Here is a 7,823-nt window from a genome sequence, read left to right as displayed (position 1 = left end):
GGGGATTTAAAAAAAAGTATATTAACCCTTTCCCCCTGCAGCCATTTTTCGGATTTTCACTTTCATTTTTTCCTCCCCACCTTCCAAAAGCCATACCTTTTTTTTTTTTCCATTTCTCCATCAATATTGCCATATTAGGGCTTGTTTTTTTGCGGGACGAGTTATATATTTTCTCGGCACCATTTATTGTACCATATAATGTAGTTGGAAACTGGAAAAAATATTTGTGGCTCCCCTTATATCCCTCCCTGCACAGTAACCCTTGCACAGATCACAAAGCATACCTTATAAACTTTTGCATAGAAGTCATTGGGTCTACTCCTGTTCACAGGTTCCTATGGTCCATGTGTTTGCTGTAAAGCAAAGAAATTTGTTTGGAAAGCAGAGCACTGTACATTCTAGCAATGATTTCAACTGCGCACCGTCAAGCATTTACTCTTATAGATTGTTTATTGCTTAGTGCCATTGGGGAATGTTCAATTTTGTAGTTCAAAGTATCTTTGAAGAATTATTCTACTGCCCTTTTTCATGGCCCCAAAAAAGTGTATGGAAAGACAGCGGAGGATAATTGGAGTAGCGGTACTCCTGTTACTCTATATGAAGAAGAACATAAGTGCACAAAGAGGTCCTCTGCTGCTCATAGCTTACACTCTGCCATGCATGACTCACCAGAACGGAAACCACTGCACAGTGCTGTGATTGCTACCTCCGATGGCAGGACCTGCTAGATTTTAATGTGCATAATCCAACAGGAACTGACTCTGATTTAACCAAATCTGAAATGCTCATCTGTAATATAGTATATACCATAACTTATTGATCTCTAGGGTCACGACTAAAGCACAGTATCACCTTAATTAATTCCCCCAGCAACCCAGGTACTGCAACACAGCCCCTTTGACTTGAATAGGGCTGCATGCATGCAAAGTGCTGGGATCTGATTCACACTGTATAAAGGAAATAGAGGAAACGCAGACCCTTGATTCTGCGAGGTGTTAAACACTGCTGGAAACTGGGTGACAGGGTGTGCCTCTTTAAACTTGATAAGTAGGAATTCCATACTGCGGTGATCTGGCAGGTTCACACACCAAGTAAGGCCTAATTCACACGAACGTGTGGGTTTTGCGCACGTAAAAAACGCAGCGTTTTGTGCATGTTGCAGTTCCGTGTGTCATCAGTGTTTGGTGCGTGTCTGCGTTATTTTTGCGCGTATGGCATCCTTATGTCAAGTTTTCACATTTTCACGTATGCAAAATGAAATGAAGGAGGTGGTTTTCTTTTTCTCATTATTTGAGCAACTGTTGCGCGAATCACGCACAGTACACCAATGTGCGTCCATGTGATGTCCGTGATTTTCACGCACCCATTGACTTCAATGGGTGCGTGATGTGCAAAAAACGCTCAAGTGTAGGACATGCAGTGAGTTTCACGCAGAGGACACACGCTGCGTGAAAACCACGGAATGTCTGAATGGCCCCATTGACTTACATAGGTCCGTGCGACGTGCGTGATTTTCACGCGCGTATCACGGACGTGAAATACGCTCGTGTAAATAAGGCCTAAACTTGTTGATCTATTACTGATTCTGCATCCCCACAATGCTCACAAGTACTGAGGGGGCAGTAGTTTAGTTACAAAAGAGCATTTGTTGGATGCATATGAACATAGGAAACATTCTCAAGGGATACAGTATTTATTCCATCGTTAAAAATGGAATCCAGGACGCAGATGTAAACAGAGCCTTAGCATTTACCATTTTCTAAGAAAAATACATGCATGATATTTACTACAAAATGAACGATTTGGTTCATGTTGTGGGAAATATTTTTTTGTGTATGCCTTTTCCTAACTAGTTTTTATTATTTATTTTGAAAAATACATATGTTGATACTGTAACGACACTAAACCTAAAGTCTATTACGTATATCTGCATTTGCTTCATCATTTCTGGGAGTTCCATCAGCATTTGTAATGCCATACTGAAGACTACAGCTAAAAATTGTCTTCTGATGTACTGGATATTTGTGCAGGTATTAAGATATATTACTGAAGTTACGTTTCATCTCAAAGTGTAAGTGGACATTTGTAAGTAACTGGTTTTCTTGTTGAGAAAAAAATAATGCATGTTTCTAGCTGGGCATTAAGATAAAACATTGAGTACAATCACCCTCAAAGAGGTGTTTATTGTACGTCTTAACCCCTTAGTGACCAGCCTATTTTAGGCCTTAAAGAGGCTCTGTCACCAGATTTTGCAACCCCTATCTGCTATTGCAGCAGATCGGCGCTGCAATATAGATAACAGTAACGTTTTTATTTTTAAAAAACGAGCATTTTTGGCCAAGTTATGACCATTTTTGTATTTATGCAAATGAGGCTTGCAAAAGTCCAAGTGGGCGTGTTTAAAGTAAAAGTCCAAGTGGGCGTGTATTATGTGCGGGGCGTTTTTACTACTTTTACTAGCTGGGCGTTCTGACGAGAAGTATCATCCACTTCTCTTCAGAACGCCCAGCTTCTGGCAGTGCAGACACAGCCGTGTTCTCGAGAGATCACGCTGTGTCGTCACTCACAGGTCCTGCATCGTGTCGGACGAGCGAGGACACATCGGCACCAGAGGCTACAGTTGATTCTGCAGCAGCATCAGCGTTTGCAGGTAAGTTGATGTAGCTACTTACCTGCAAACGCTGATGCTGCTGCAGAATCAACTGTAGCCTCTGGTGCCGATGTGGCCGACACGATGCAGGACCTGGGGCAGGAAGTGAGTGACGTCACAGCGTGATCTCTCGAGAACACGGCTGTGTCTGCACTGCCAGAAGCTGGGCGTTCTGAAGAGAAGTGGATGATACTTCTCGTCAGAACGCCCAGCTAGTAAAAGTAGTAAAAACGCCCCGATGTACGCACATAATAAACGCCCACTTGGACTTTTACTTTAAACACGCCCACTTGGACTTTTGCAAGCCTCATTTGCATAAATACAAAAATGGTCATAACTTGGCCAAAATTGCTTGTTTTTTCAAAATAAAAACGTTACTGTAATCTACATTGCAGCGCCTATCTGCTGCAATAGCAGATAGGGGTTGCAAAATCTGGTGACAGAGCCTCTTTAATGACCAAGCACTTTTTTTTGTTTTTCCATCATTGCATTTAAAAAGCTAAAACTTTTTTATTTTTGAGTCGACATAGCTGTATGAGAACTTTTTTGTTTTGCGGAATTAGTTGTATTTTTTTATTGGCACCGTATTAGGGTACATATGATTTTTTTATTAACTTTTATTAACTTTTTTTGGGGGAATAGAAAAAAAACCAGCAATTCCGCCATGATTCTATGCGTTTTAAATTTATGCTGTTCACCGTGTGGCGTAAATAACATGTTTCCTTTATTATATGCGTCGGTACGATCATGACGATACCACATATGTACATATGTATAGGTTTTCTATGTTTTACTACTTTTGCACAAAAAAAACACTTTGTTTCGTCGCTTTCCAAGAGCCATAACTTTTTTGTTTTTCTATTTTTCCGTCACTGTAGTGATATGTAGGCTTGTTTTTTGCGGGACGAGATGAAGTTTTCATTGGTACTTTTTCGGGGATCATGGGACTTATTGATTAACTTTTATTATTATTTTTTTAAGGGGCAATGGAAAAAAATATAAATTCCGCCATAGTTTTTTGCATTTTTGTTTTACGGCTTTCACCTTGCAGTTTAAATTACATATTATCTTCATTGTTTGGGTCATTACAGTCGCGTCGATACCATATATGTGTACTTTTATTTATTTTTTTTACACTTTTTCTAAATAAAACCACTTTTTAATGGAAAAAATGGTTTTATTTTTTTCAACTGTAATCTTTATGAATAATTTTTATTTAACACTTATTACTTATTTTTTTAGTCCCACAAGGGGACTTCACTATGCGATCTCTTGATCACGGCTATAATGCTTTGGTATACTTGGTATATCAGAACATTATTGCCTGTCAGTCTAAGGCTGGATTCACACGAACGTTGCGTTTTTGCGCGCGTGAAAAACGCGCCGTGTCGGTTGCGTTGGAGTTGCGTGTGGCATCCGTTTGGGCAGCGTGATAGCGTATTTAACGCGCGTATGGCATGCGTTTTTTACGCGCGTCAAAACAACGGAGGGTGGAGTAATGTGTGGCGGATTATCATATGGGCGTTTCGGGCGGCCGCCCGGGGCCCGAGGCTTCCAGGGGGCCCATGGCAGCCCGAAACGCACATTATCTCGTAAATCTATTCAGCGCGCTAGCGCTGCTAACGGCCGAAGATGGGGAGGAGCAGGGAATTCGCCGGGATCCAGGGGTAGGACACGCCTCCCTGACAGTGCGGGCCGCCGCCATTGAGTAACAGCGACGGACGGCTGTTCTGTTACTCCAAAGCAGCAAGAGAAGAGCCGGCGGGCGGTCACCGGCGCTGAGGTCAGTACAGGATTATCCTCCTGCCCAACTGGTTCCCGACCGCTGGCTGTATTTTTACGGCCAGCGGTCAGGGACGGGTGCTTAAAACCCGAGCCATAGACTTTCTACGGCTCGGGTTTTAACTTGCTGCCCGCGCGATCGGGCAGCTGAATGTCGGGTCTCCGGCTGTCAGTGACTGCCGGGGACCCTGAGGAGAAGACAGAAGCAGCTTTCGCTGCTTCTGTCTTCTCCGATGTCTTCTTACACAGCGTTCAATGAACGCTTGTGTACAGGAATAGAGACAGCAGCAGCGGCGCTGTCTCTATTCTTCCCGGTGATCATGTGACAGGTCACATGATCGCCGGGTGCCGTTAGTGGCAGACTGTTGCTGGGTCTTACTAGACCCAGCACAGCCCTATTAGTGACAATCGTCACTGTGAGAGGGCTGATTTCCCCTGTAACTGGGGCTGCTGTGCAGCTCCAGTTACAGTGGAAAAACATGGTGTAAAACAAAGAGAAAGTAGATATAAAGTTCCCCAAAGGTCTTTTTTGACCTTTGAGGATCAGAACATAGTAATAAAAAATAGTAAAGTGCAAAAAAAATAAATAATAATAAATACACATAAAATACCCACCCCAAAAAAAACGTTCCCCCCCCCGCCAATCATTGTTGTAACGCCAGCGCTGACCCAATTACCCTAATATAGACATGTAATATATAAAAATTTACGGTAGACAATGACGATCACAGATAAAAGGTCTATTTTAGGGTAAAACAATGTTATTACCAAAAAAAAATAGCTGAAACGTAAAAAAGCTTCTTTTTTTACTATTATTTTCAAACTTTATGAATAAAAATTCTAAAATGGCAAAAAATGTGTGTATAAAAACGATAAAAAACGAAACCTGCATTGTCTACGGAAAAAACGTCGCAAAAATAACGTCGGTTTTATTTTTTTTTAATAAAAATGTGTGTTTGGTGCAACTTTGTAATTACGTTTTATTAAAAAATATTTTCACTTTTTGAGATACAGCTGCTTTGTATCCTGTATCCGTCAGGTCAGCAGGACTGACGGGATCAGTGAAACGGGCCCTGTGCTAAATTATAATCTTAGATGTGATAGATTTGAGGTGGATCCTGCGTGTCACTGATCCTGTCAGTCCTGCTGACCTGACGGATACAGGATACAAAGCAGCCGTATCTCAAAAAGTAAAAATATTTTTTAATAAAATCAATCAATCACACTGATACACAGACATACTATATATATATATATATATATATATAATTATAATATAAAGTTTTTAAATGTGTACATAACCTTGTGGCACTATATACAAGGGGGAGCGCTGTGTGGCACTATATACAAGGGGGAGCTCTGTGTGGCACTATATACAAGGGGGAGCGCTGTGTGACACTATATACAAGGGCGAGCGCTGTGAGGCACTATATACAAGGGGGAGCGCTGTGAGGCACTATATACAAGGGGGAGCGCTGTGAGGCACTATATACAAGGGGGAGCGCTGTGAGGCACTATATACAAGGGGGAGCGCTGTGAGGCACTATATACAAGGGGGAGCGCTGTGAGGCACTATATACAAGGGGGAGCGCTGTGAGGCACTATATACAAGGGGGAGCGCTGTGAGGCACTATATACAAGGGGGAGCGCTGTGAGGCACTATATACAAGGGGGAGCGCTGTGAGGCACTATATACAAGGGGGAGCGCTATGAGGCACTATATACAAGGGGGAGCGCTGTGAGGCACTATATACAAGGGGGAGCGCTGTGAGGCACTATATACAAGGGGGAGCGCTATGAGGCACTATATACAAGGGGGAGCGCTGTGAGGCACTATATACAAGGGGGAGCGCTGTGAGGCAAGGGGGGGCTGTGTAGTGCTATCCACCGTGGTATGTGTGTGGCGCTCTTTATAGGGGGGGCTTTTTGGTGCTATTTACAAGAGGGGGAGGGCTGTGTGGCGCTCTCTACAGGGGGGCTGTATGGCACTATCTATAGGGGGCTGTGTGTAACGCTCTCTACGAGGGGGATGTGTGATATATAGAGGGGGCTGTGTATGGCGATATCTATGGGGGTGTGTAATATCTACAGGGGCTGTGTGTGGCACTATGTACAGGGGGCTGTGTGTATGTGGTGTTTTACAGTGTGTGGTATTATATTCAGGCGCGCAGTGTTTGGTGCTATTATATTTAGGGGTACACTATGTGGCACCATGATAACTTTATTTTCGTTTATAGGTGTGGAAATGTTGGAAAAGTGAGGAGACGTCTAAGTGGCAAATTCTGCAGAAATGAGTCATGGCCGGGAGAAGTCGTCATGAGCGCTGGACCGGATGGAGAAGAAAAGAGGAAAAAAACTACTAGAATCTGAGACGTCGTCACATGTGAGTCACTAGATTTATAGAGAATCTGTCACCTCTCCTGACATGTTTATTATAGGAAATCCTTGTATTTCACAAAAAGTCTTTCTGCGGTCCAGGACTGATAGACAATTCCCCTTGTCAGGAGGTTGTGTCCCTGCACAGTGTGATCCTGTCAGTATGTAGGGACACCGCGCTGTGACAAGGGGAATCGTAACACTGTTAATGCTTGCCCAAAAAGGTAGTGTTAAAAATAGTTACGGTGAGGAAGGGGGGCCCAAGTTTGGGTAACAGCCCAGGGCCCATGGTCTACTTAATCCGCCACTGAATGGAGAGGGCAGCCTACAAAAAGACACCTTCTCCAAGACCTGCTTGCTGTGAGCACATGTTCGCATTAAGATTTCACGTTACCTCACACTTTGGCCCGTGTTTGTTGTTTTTGGGTGGTTTTACTGGTAAAAAAACTACTATTGCTGCAGATGTCAGTTTAAACTGTGCGCATGTGCTCAGAAAGTGAAAAGCCACTTCCTGGTTTGTAGTTGTTTTGTCTAGTCTGCTCAACTCATTTACATAGACTTAACAAGTGTTGCGTGAAAAACGCTGTGCGTACGGAGGTGCTTCCGTGTGCCCTGCGTTGTTTTCACGCACCCATTGACTTCAATGGGTGCGTGATGCGTTAAAAACGCTGAATCAACGGACATGTCGTGCCTTTTTGGCAACGGAGCAACGCTGCGCAAAAACCACGCACATGTCTGCACGGCCCCATAGACTAATATAGGTCCGGGCAACGCGCGTGAAAATCACGCGCGTTGCACGCGCGTATTTTACGTTCGTCTGAATAAAGCCTAAGGCTGGGTTCACACGACCTATTTTCAGACGTAAACGAGACGTATTATGCCTCGTTTTACGTGTGAAAATAGGGCTACAATACGTCGGCAAACATCTGCCCATTCATTTGAATGGGTTTGCCGACGTACTGTGCAGACAACCTGTCATTTACGCGTCGTCGTTTGACAGCTGTCAAACGACGAC

The sequence above is a fragment of the Rhinoderma darwinii genome, chromosome 6 (assembly GCF_050947455.1).
Source record: "Rhinoderma darwinii isolate aRhiDar2 chromosome 6, aRhiDar2.hap1, whole genome shotgun sequence".
NCBI lineage: Eukaryota > Metazoa > Chordata > Amphibia > Anura > Rhinodermatidae > Rhinoderma > Rhinoderma darwinii.
The sequence above is the reverse complement of the archived record's forward strand: the minus strand, read 5'-3'. Positions refer to the sequence as shown.